General features: G+C 33.7%; 1 protein-coding gene across 10 annotated transcripts in view; it reads right to left on the minus strand.

The window, feature by feature from the left end:
- Window positions 1-12,037, minus strand: part of LOC140163053 (clathrin interactor 1-like) — a 61,739-nt gene that overhangs the window by 46,751 nt on the left and 2,951 nt on the right. The window lies entirely within an intron of this gene.

A 12,037-nucleotide genomic window follows, 5' to 3' on the forward strand; every position in this document is an offset into this window, starting at 1 on the left:
GGTATTGAAGTGTGTTTGGTGTCATTTTGTAGCTATAAGTGCCCTAACAGACCTCCAAAGGAGAATTGTTTATCAGCTAAGATAGTGGAGTTAGAGTTGTTTGAGTTCAGAATGACCAAGGTGGTGGATGAGGCGGTGGCGGATGAGGCGGTGGCGGTATGTGCAAAGTCTATGGGAAATAAAGATTTTGTGTGTGTGCGTTGAATCAACTGATCATATCTTTGCATCCATATGGGCTACAGACATGGTTAAGAGCTCTTTTGAAAGATTATTAATTCTGCTAATTGTTTTTAATCATTTTTAACTCTTTATGATTGGTTTAGTCTATAAAATGCAAACTTTTATGTACAAAACTACCCGCTTTCATATTAAACACTGTAGTAAGCAATGCGGATGTCTTCAAAATCTAAAAGTTGCTGTAAATTTTTAATTACTTATCCTATCATAGTCAAAGTTTACATTTTCTGAGAGGAAATTTGATGAGGAATCTAAATATGGACTTACTTTTTTTGTATGGGTTAGGGGTAAAATGTTTCAGTTCAAAATATGTTGAATTGTAAAAAAAATTGAACATATTTTGGGACACCCTGTATTCCGAGATTACCAAACAGCTGTGATTTTAGGCTCCCCCTAACCTCTAACCAAATCAATGTTGTTTACTTTCAGTTTATAACTGCAAGTTACATGTAGTAATAAGCAATGCATTAAATGACCCATTTTTTATTTGGAATTTTTTTTGGTCCCCCCTCTTTTAAGGTCCAAAACTTTTTTGGTCTCCTCTCCCTTTTTACCAGCCCCGCTACTAATAAACACTCCCTTATTAAAAAGTCTCCACTACAGGGTGGGCCAAAAACAACTTTACCCAATTTAAAAGGTTCATACAATGTATCTCAAAATAGAAAAGTCTGCTTCAAATTATTTTCACATATTCCTAAAAAACATCTTCTTAAGAGTATGTGGTGAAAAAACTATTCAAAAATGTATTAAAATAAAAATGTGACGCTAGTTTTAAATCAAAGGGTCAAAATTAACTTTGTCCACGTGAAGGCCTACTAGCTGTTGCGTCGCATCACTTGCAATACCGAGTTCAATAGAGAATGAGAACCACTCAGTTTACGCACAAATTTGTTCAGCAATTTTATATAACACAACCAAATAAATCAAACATAAACAATTTAAATTTCAAGCTACGATATTTCGTCATGATATACAGCTTTCATGCTGCAAAGATATAAAAATAATTCTCTTCAAACATGCGCAAAAGCAATTGTAACCTCAGACCTCATTGTTTGTCATTTTTTGTTAAATGTTATCTACAAAAATGTTTGTACTGTTTGCGTTCGTGGTATGTTCGGCCGGCAAATCGTTGCGTCGACAACTGACTCTGGGGTTCGCTGCAAGTTTCCTTTGAACCGCTGCATTATTTGCAGCTGACCGATCAGTTCTTGGACGTCCGCTCCGTGCTTTGTAACTATTCATCACACTTCCGAGGTTGTGAATGTTGTTCATGTGTAGAGTTGTGGTAGGTTTTGGCGGGACTCAATTACGTTCGGGAAACAAATTCGAAATTTACGATGCACTTCCAAAAAGCTTTCTGTTCTTAAGTATACCTCTGCCATAAAAGTCCTCTCTTGTGTTGTGAATTGCCTTATCTTGACACCTTGCAAACCTATTTAGAAATAAGCCACGCAGTCTCAAAATGCATGAAGACCTATTTAAAATTCAGAACTTGCGCCAAATGAAACCTTTGAAATTGTGTAATTTTTATGCTAACTGTTGGTCAATGACAGGAGTGAAGTTCGAGTACATGACAAGTAAATGGGGATTAAAATCGATTGTATTTCTTTCATGCATATAAAATAATCATCACTTTTCAAAGACAAGCCAAATGTGTTTACTAATTACATGTATGTCAAATTGATAATTTTGTCAATGCCTTGCTCTTCATGCTCTTAGCAATCGGACAAATCCCATTGAATTATGTGTGGACAAAGTGATTTTTGACCCTCGGACGTAAAACTAGCTCACCATTTTGTTAATTTAGCTTCTTTTGCGTTCATTTCTTCGTCACATACTTTTAGAAAGATTTACATTTAGAATATGTAACAATATCATGAATAGCTCTTCTACAATTCGAGCAAACACCCTCTGAAATTGGGTAAAGTTGTTTTTGGCCCACACTGTAGTTCCATCCCCATTTAATCAGTCTGATGAGTTTATGGCAAAATAATTTATGGGTTGTTTTACAATCAGGGTACACCATTTGTCTCACTGGGGGTCAAAAAAAAAGTTTTTTGTTTTTCCTTAATTTACCCATTTTTGTGTTGCGGACAAGTCAAATAAAAGATCTGTGAAATTTTAGAGCGTCAAGTATCCAACTTTAAATTTTATGGCTGAATCAAGTTTATGATGTTAAAATATTGGGCATGGTCATATTTTATAATTCTGCAACAAAAATAAATTATACTACTCTTTTTGGTGGATTTGGATAACATGGTTTGGTACATGGACAATGTGAAATGAAAATACAACTAAGTTTTTATAAGTTTATAACATTTTTATTCATGTAAAATGAAATTGCAATCTATCTGTAGCTAAAAGTGGTGACATGAGTATATGAAGTTGTGTATGCTGAATGACGCAGATCAGTTATAGAAATTCTTTTCTTATTTCCACGTAAACATAGGTATAGTGCTTTTACATGTCAATTGTCACAACATTAAGTCCACAGATAGCCTAGATATATGATGTCAAAATAATGAGTCGGAAAGGACAAGTTATTGTCGGAAAGGACATTTTTTTGACATATAGCTAATAAGATACATGAAGCTTCTGTGTTTGATTTTACACAGTGATTGATGAAACCAATAATATCTGAAGTTATTTAAAACATATTCCTTTATCATTATCATTTTTTTTAATCTTTAAAAGCAAATCAGTTACCAGTAATAATGTTTATATGTCCAATACTGCAACAGTAAACTCAAAAGTTGCTTTAGAAGACTGTGTACATGTTTTCACATGATAGCAATGACATATCATGGGCATGGTTATGAGCTGAAGTGCTTTTAGAATACAACTTTAAAAAAAATGCTGTTTTTACCTTTTACTCTCCACCATAACAAGAATTCGGAGAAGACATTTTTTTGACGTATTGATAGAAGGTACAAAATGTACATTAAAGCTTCTGTGATTGATTTTTTCACAGTGATTGATGAAACCAATAATACCTGAAGTTACTTAAAGCATATTCCATTGTCATTATCATTTTTATAAGATCTTTAAAATCAAATCAGTTACCAGTGATAATATAGTAAATGTCCAATAGGCCTACTGTAACAGTAAACGCAAGAGTTACTTTAGAAGACTGTGTTCATGTTTTCACATGATAGCTACATGACATATCATAGGCTTGGTTATGAGCTTAAGTGCTTTTAGAATTTTACTTTTCAAAAACAATGCTGTTTGTACCTTTTACTGTCCACCATAACAAGAATTCTGAGAGGACATTTTTTTGACGTATTGATAGAAGGTACATTCAAGTTTCTGTGATTGATTTTTTCACAGTGATTGATGAAAGTAATAATACCTGAAGTTAAAAAACATTCCTTTATCATTATCTTTTTTTTTATCTTTTTTTTTAAAGCAAATCAGTTACCAGTGATAATATAGTTTTATCCAATACTGCAACAGTAAACTCAAAAGTTGCTTTAGAAGACTGTGTACATGTTTTCACATGATAGTAATGACATATCATGGGCATGGTTATGAGCTTAACTTTAATTTAATTTTAATTTTAATTTTAATTTAAAAGTGCTTTTAGAATACAACTTTCAAATATTTCATAATGCTGTTTTTATGGTGGTGAGCTTCTGTTGCTTTGTCAGAGATCTTATGAAGTCGTTGGTGATATGCTGAGTCCATTTGTTGCAGAGAATTTTCCTTTGGCATCTCATATCAAATGCATCTAATCTGGACTCATCTCTCTCAGTGAGAGTCCAGCATTCAGAAGCATATAGAAGGGTAGCAAGAACGCAGGCGTTATAGAATTTCATCTTGGTGTATTTATAAGTTGATATACCAGTCCTCTGCACCTTCTCAAGTTCTTTAAAAGCACCTGATGCGTTATTGCCAATCCTATGATTGGGCTCCGTGGCATTTTATCCATCAGCACTACAGTATGCTCCCAGATACGTGAAGTGATCTACAACCTTACATGTAATGAGGCCTTTATCTGCCATTGGAACAGATGGTGTTAAGCTCAAACGACCAAGTGAGTGCATGTGATTTCTGTTTTCTTGAAGCTCATTTTAAGTCCCAACTTTCTGGCTGTTTCACGGATGGCTTTATTTGTTTTTGTCATCTTGGCATCAGAATCTTCTAGGAGGGCTATGTTGGCAGCATAGTCTAGATCAGACATGTATCTTAACCTCCAGGTACCTCGAGCTTCGCCTCGTAGAAGGGTTATACTTTTCTTATTTTCATCTACTGCTGATTTCATTTCGAAGTCGAAAGCAAGGCCAAAAAGCAGTGCCGACCAAATGTTGCCCTGTCTTACACTGGTGACTATACTGAAGAGCTTTGAAAGGGAGTCCTCTGATTTGAACGCACATGTTGTGTCATGATAAGAATTACTTATGATGTTGATGATCTTCCTTGGGATTCCATAGATGTGCAGGATTTCCCATAGAGATGGTCGGTGAACTGAGTCAAAGGCAGCCTTATAGTCGATGAAGTTAATTAAGCATGGCATGGCAGCTGTTGGTTCAGGCATTTCTCAATGATTTGGTTCAGGCCGAATATTTGATCCTGGCATGAGAGTCCCTTTTGGTTTTCCCCTCATTCTTGCGTCAACATCGAAAACTTTGCCTGCAATGTCCAGCAGAGTGATATCACAGTATTACTACAGTAGGAAAGGTCTCCCTTCTTTGGCAGTGGAAGGATAATATTAGCCTTGTCCCCATTCTCTTGCCATATCAGTTTACAAATTCTCAGGAACCATTCTTTGATGTTGTCGCCACCGTCAGGTTCAGGGGGATGTTATCAATACCCCGTGCTTTGTTGCTTTTGAGCAGGCCAATTGCCTTGTCAAGTTCTCTAGTCAGTGGTTCCATTTTAATGTTCAGTTCCTCACATAAATTAAAGCTTGAGAAGTCAAGTAACTCAGTAGGCTCTTCAGCGTTGAGTACATTATTGTAGGTCTTCAAAATATTCAGCCCATCTCTGCAGTCGAGCAGCCTCATCCTTAAGCATTTCTCCATTGGCATCTCTTCTCTGTGAGGCCTTTCTGCTAGTTTTACCAATGAAAACATTCTTCAGCTAGTAGACTTCTCTTGTGTTGTTTTTACTTGAGGCTACTTCTAAGTAGTCAGCGATCTTGCTCATCCATGTCTTTTTGTCATTTCTTAAGCAAGTTCTTGTCTGCCTGTTGAGTTAGCCACTATCCATTGCTGGTTTGGTTGCCTTTCTTTTGTCAATTTAAGCTCTTTTGTCTCCAGTCTGCCTTCTTCTTTCTGAATCTAAGGTGTTCTACTGATGCTGCGTTGATTTGTATCAACAAAGGCATTCCACTCTTCATACCATAAAAGGTCCTTCTCATTATTATGTGGTGGATAGTGTTTTGTGTTTCAATTCCTTATTTTTACTCAAGGCACTACTAACAGAAGTTAAATATTAAGTGGCATCAATTAAAATAAATTTCAAACATTTTATAAATATATAAAAAATGCATCTCTCAGTAACTCGTGCTACACCATTTTAGTGCAATGAAAACGCAACAAAAGGATAAAACGAACTGGAGGTTATTTAAAATGTGATTGATATTTCTTGAAGACCATATTTCATAGATATAAAATGTGTCAAATTTAAAAGAAAACTGCCCGTGTTAAACAAAATAGGCCCACTTGGAAAATATCGAAGATGAACAGGATCTTTCCACTTAAAAAACACACTCTCCAAAGAAACAAATTGTTTATTTACAAAATGTTAGGCAAATGTCATTAAAAAGTGTATAACTTGAACCTTACATGTGTTTGGAATAATAAGAAATATATAGAGATAATTTTATTTTTTTTGAGTCATGTCCACTTTGGCTTGGGATTGCCCATGTGAATGTGTCAAAATTAGTGTCCTCTCCGACATAATAGGACAGTGTACTGATGGGAGGCAACTGATGGACTGGTTTATATAATCTTCTAGTAGTTGGACATGAGGAACAATTCGGGAGAGTACTGGCATGACTGGTGCTTCAGGAAAACAAACTGGGATGAAGTTAATGGATATTTCTAAGAGAAATAAGGACTCGTTTCAAATTTAATGTGCAAAATAAAAACTTGGGAACGCATTAAAATGCCACTAACCCCTACATGATTATGTGAATATGGTAGGATACAGTTTGTAACATGTACATATCAAAATAAAGTTAATATCATTAAACACCTCTGCATATTTTAACTTTAAGTGTAACTATTAGTAAGTCATTGTTTAAATTCGGAGAGGACAATTTGTTTGACATACATAATTCAGTATGGAGGTGAATGAAACTTGCATGATGCATATGATAGAACAATGTTAGTACTACTTATAACATACCTAGAAGTTTAAATCATACATCTTCTTTTGGAATAATGTGCAAATGTTTCATTTTTCGGAGAGGACACATTTTGACGGAATTCAAACCTTCAATATTGAAACCCGTGATACTTGGAAACTGAGCGGGTATGGAATGTGTGTATATAATAAGTTTGTAGGATATGTATGAGTGTATTTTAAGAACTTTCTTTTTATTCCATGGCTCAATTTTAACTATGCCTTAACACGCATAATTCGGAAAGGACATTTTTTGACGGAATATACCACCTGATTTCAATACAAAGTCACAATTCATAAAATTGTTGCAATTTTACAAGGTTTTAGAATTTGATCAAACATGTTTCAATAGTTACTTCTGAATTCTCAATAATGCTTCATTGTTCTTAATGTCATTGATTGAACTGCTTAAATATTATCAAAGTTCAAACGAGACAGCACTTTTACCCAAAAATGACACATATATACATATTTTTGTCATTTATTGAGCTTTTCAAACAGTTTTTTCGCAGTTGTAGGTACACCTAGTAGTGGCCAATAATTGGGCATGGCCGCTTTTCCATAGAATTATATCTAATTTTTCAATAAGGCCAACATGTGGTGTCCAGCCGAAATGTACCCTGATTGTAAAACAACCCTTATATAGTCATGTTTTTTGAGACTGTGGGCCACCAAAAAAGGTGGAGCTGTCACATTTTCTTTAGAATTTTCTCTTCTTTTTCCTATATTTTTGCTAAAATCAATCATGAACAAATGGTTTTGGTCTTATTTTGAAAATAAAATATTAATTTAATGAAATAATAACAAATACAGTTGAACAAATGTATAAATTAATTACAACAGCTTAATTAAGTTAATTAGTCAGGGGTGGAGCAGGAAGCGGAGGAGCTCTGGATGTGTAATTCCAATGGGAAGTTGATGTTCATTTTAAAATAAAATTTATGCACTTTGGTGCCTACATGTAGAAGAAGTAAAATGCATTTGCATAATGTTAATCTTATTTTTTATCTTTCTAACTATTGCATTCATACACTCTTAGAACCAGTGTCCGAAATAAGGAAAATATGGAGGTTGTCCCGAGGACAACTACATGTAGAGCATAATTTCTGCTTGTCCTCAAAACATTTTGGTTATCCCCAAAATGTGTCATATTTTAGAGGCAAAATATAGTGGTTGTCCAGGGGATAAGTACATAGCTCAATATGGTTGTCCTCAGTGATTTTTGGACAAGAGGACAAGAGGATGTATAAGTGCTTATTTCGAACACTGCTTAGAACCACATAGCCAATCAGAAAAGCTGTTAGAAAAATACGCTTAGTGCATTAATATTGTATAATTGCATGGGCGCGAACTCCGTGTACTACGCGCGCATCGCGTAAGATTGATTCATTTTTCTTGCGGGTTGATGCGTTTATATTTGCTCGTACTTTTCAACATTTTTAGTGACGATTTTGTTATAAAAATAGCAAAAATCACAGCGTGTTTTTCTCGTGTTAAATAGGTTAATAAATGCGTATCACTTATTGCTCGAGAAATTGTACTGATGCACTTGTACTGAGATGTTGATGCGTCTAATGCACGCCCCCGCTTCGGGGCTCGTGCATTAGACGCATCAACATCTCAATATGCGACGCGTGCATTATTGTGTACAATTTCACTCTCAACAAGTGATACTCATGTATTAACCTATAATTATAGTTTATACCGTAACCTTAATAAACTAGTAATTAAGGATTTAACGAGCTTTTAATGCAGTGGAATATGTGTATCATGCAATCCAATGGAGTTCAGGAAGTAGCAATATAGGTTTTCATAGAAGATCTGTTAAATTGTTTTATCTTTGAAATGTAAATTTATAAATTAAATCTTCTAAAAGGAGATTATTAAAGTCAAAGGATTTAATCTGATGACACTGATTTCTGGTTATTGTTAAATAATTTGTTGGCAATACATGTGCATGTAATTAATAATGCCTAGACATGTACCATTGTTACAAATTGCTTACTGTATTGATTTTTGGAACACCTATATGGTCATTTTCACGGTAAAGGGTGTAACTTTGGATTTTTAACATTTTAATCAGTAGTATTCTAATAAAGCCACAGAATTCCATGATTTTTGGCCACATAAGTCATTTAGTTAGCAGCTACCTTGGGTAGCATAATCAGCTTTGGGAGTTACTGCGTTCAGTTTTAGCAGGCTTAATTGTACCTAATATTGCCATTTTGAAAAACTATAAAAAACAGTAACATTTTTGTAAAACCCTGTGTTTTCTTCAGTTAGTTCATGGATATTTTTTCTTATCCTGAAAGTACAGTCATATGTTCAGTAAACACTGCCACATTAGATTTAATTGTGAACAGCCCTGTATTTTTGAGAACCGGACTTGATATTTGTCGTTTCGAGGCTTCATTTTCCGTTAACAAATGTTAACAAACTTTGTGGGTGTAGCTTTGGTTCATAATTCTTGGTTATTTCTTCACTTCTTCTTGATTCATAACAGTTGTTATCTTAACTTAAAATGGGTAACAAAAATTAGTCGATTTGCAAGCTTTTAAAATTTTTATAAAATCTTGACTTCAAAGAGCCGTTTTTCCGTTAACTTTTTGAAGCCTCCGAAACAAACTGTTCAGCAAGCTTGTGCAAATATAAATAAAAGAGCTCATCCAATCTATTTATCAAAATGTAGCAAAGTAGATCCTCAAGTGACTTGTTTTTAAAGCGTGGAGATATATATCACCGTTTGAAAATGGGACCCAATACAAACTTTCCGTTAACAATTGAAGCCTCCGAAACAAATGAAGCCTCCGAAACAACAATAAGATTAATTATCATCTATGCATATCTAAATTGGTGTTTCATACTGATATCTGCATTGTAATCGTTACTTGATATGTGCAGAATGTCATAAATTAAAAAAAATTTTGATATTATGGTTAATGTTTGAAAAATATACTGATACCCAAAAAGCCTGTTTCGGAGGCTTCACATGAAAAAAACACCATACTTAACAAATGGGTGAAAAAGTTAACATGCTATAAATCTACAATATCTGCCGCATAGAATCATTGATTCAATACACACAAGAAAATAACAGCTTAGATGATCCCAACAGTGTTGTTTTAAAAAAAACCACTTTTGCAGTGTTTAGCCATTGTTAACATGAAGCCTCCGAAACAAAAAAATGACTTGCTGTGATAATTTAATTTTGTCACAACTGAAATTCAATACTTAGAAGCAAAGCATGAAAATGGGTAATTGTGATATTTTTACCTATTTTTTATGTCAACTTGTAGTAGTTAGCCAAATATTTTACTTTTATGATCACCTGTGTTGTTAACTGAAGCCTCCGAAACACAAATCGCTTGAATTGCCAATTCTAAAAAATAACTCCAATTTCTGTGAAACTTGGCTGGGAGGTTCCTTTCATCAAGTAGTATTTGTACATGAAGTTAGACATTCAAATTATTTTAGAAACCCAATTAAAACTTAAAAAATATGTTTCAGGTTTGGAAATTTCCATTGTAAATGACACTTGATGTTAAAAATTTTCAAAACTGCAATTACAAACATAGCAAAACATGGTATAAAATTTAACTTATATCTGTTGACTTACTTTGGAATGGGATTTCACATGTATTACAGCTTTCTTGTCATAGTTTTCTGACGTTATGTAAAATACATTTTTTTTTTTTTTTTAACCAAAATGTTATGGAAATGTCAAATTTTTTATTAGAAATCAAAAGGTTTAAGCCTTGAAACATTATTTTACTGGAATTTAAGTTGCTTCTATGCATGATTTCAGTAAACAGAAACATATATAAGTGGTTTGAAATTTTGACTCTAAAAATCAAAAGTTACACCCTTTACTGTGAAAATGACCATATGGGATTTAAATATTTAATTTAATTTATATTATTTTATAGTAGGATACGAGACGTAGGCTAAAAAGGACTTAAAGTATTATTCAGATTTCCTTTTACACATTTTAAGCATACTGCTAGCCGTCCAGGGCGTATTATTTTGCACATGGTCCAATACACACGCTTGATGTCGCGGTGCACGTATACGCGATGGTTAATTTGTAATTTGGAAATCTGAATAATGGTCATGTGTCTTATGGTGGGACCTCAAAATACCTGGTGGCGTTACATTTGTCTCTCCTCTTTCTGATTTAACTTGTTGTCACAAAGCTATTCTTGGTCCAATTGCATCAAGTTTGGGCTCATTATACAGCTTGATTATTCTAATTTTCAAATGTTTCAAAATTTGGAATTCAAATTTGTTTAATTAGTGAAAAATATTAAAATGTTAACGAAGATAAACCTGGTGGATAAGTGGTAGAGGATAAGTGGTAGAGGAGTATGTACGGTATAATCTCTATGGCAAATGCGTTGAAGACATGACAACTTTTTGAATTTTAAATCAAATCATTGTCAAATTGTGTGCTATACATGCAAATCATACCTCAAATGAAAGCTTGTTCATTCTTATTCATATCCAGCTATTAATTTTATCTAATCATGTTTTCAAGTATTCACTGAGAACCGCAAGTCACAAGAACCACAATTTTTTCCTATTCACACAAATGCCAAGATTTTCAGTGACAACATGCATTTTGGCTTTCAATTGTTGTATCTTGAGAATTATACACCCTAAGATAGGAAAAGTATACATTTTTGGAAAGCTTTTTACCCCAGGAATCTAAATATGCAGTTAAAATAAATGTAGGATACACTCTAAAGAAAATATTTTCAAAAATGTAATCAACATTTGGTGCATGAAGTTACATATATTTTCGCACCCTGTATCACCACTTTGGTCAATCATAACATAGAAAATGTATACATTTTATTAAAGCTCATAGTGTGGCCTGTCACAAAGTTAGATTTCATTTGAGATATTCCATATCAGTAGGAAATGCAATAAATTATCAATTTACTAGTAAAATTAAAATTTTTTGTGATGTCACCCTATATATTTTCTTACGCACCCTGTATACCAAGTTCAATTTTGCATAGTTGGATTCCTTGGAACATAAGCTTTCCAAAAATGTATAGTTTTGCTGGTGTGAGATGTATAGTTTTAGATATGTATCAATATTAAGTGAAAAAGAAGACAAATGATCAAAATCAGTGCTTGTAACGCATTTATGTGTCCCACCATATGACACAAGATCTAATACTTTACACAGTATATAACGTGGTACAGAAGAAAGTATACACGCGCATTAGGGGAGATTGGAGTTAGTTGAAACATTTTTCACAAAATCGTTTTTTTAACACAAACCGATTACTTTCAAGAAACACTAACCATATCAGTATAAACATATACATGCTACAAATACAGCCTTAAACTTTATTGGACCTGCTTATGATTATTACCTGGGGTAAGTTGAAACATAGGGTGGGGTTAGTTGAAACACGGCTTGTAAAAATTTAAAAATAAT

Source organism: Amphiura filiformis, chromosome 10 (genome assembly GCF_039555335.1).
Source record: "Amphiura filiformis chromosome 10, Afil_fr2py, whole genome shotgun sequence".
Lineage (NCBI taxonomy): Eukaryota > Metazoa > Echinodermata > Ophiuroidea > Amphilepidida > Amphiuridae > Amphiura > Amphiura filiformis.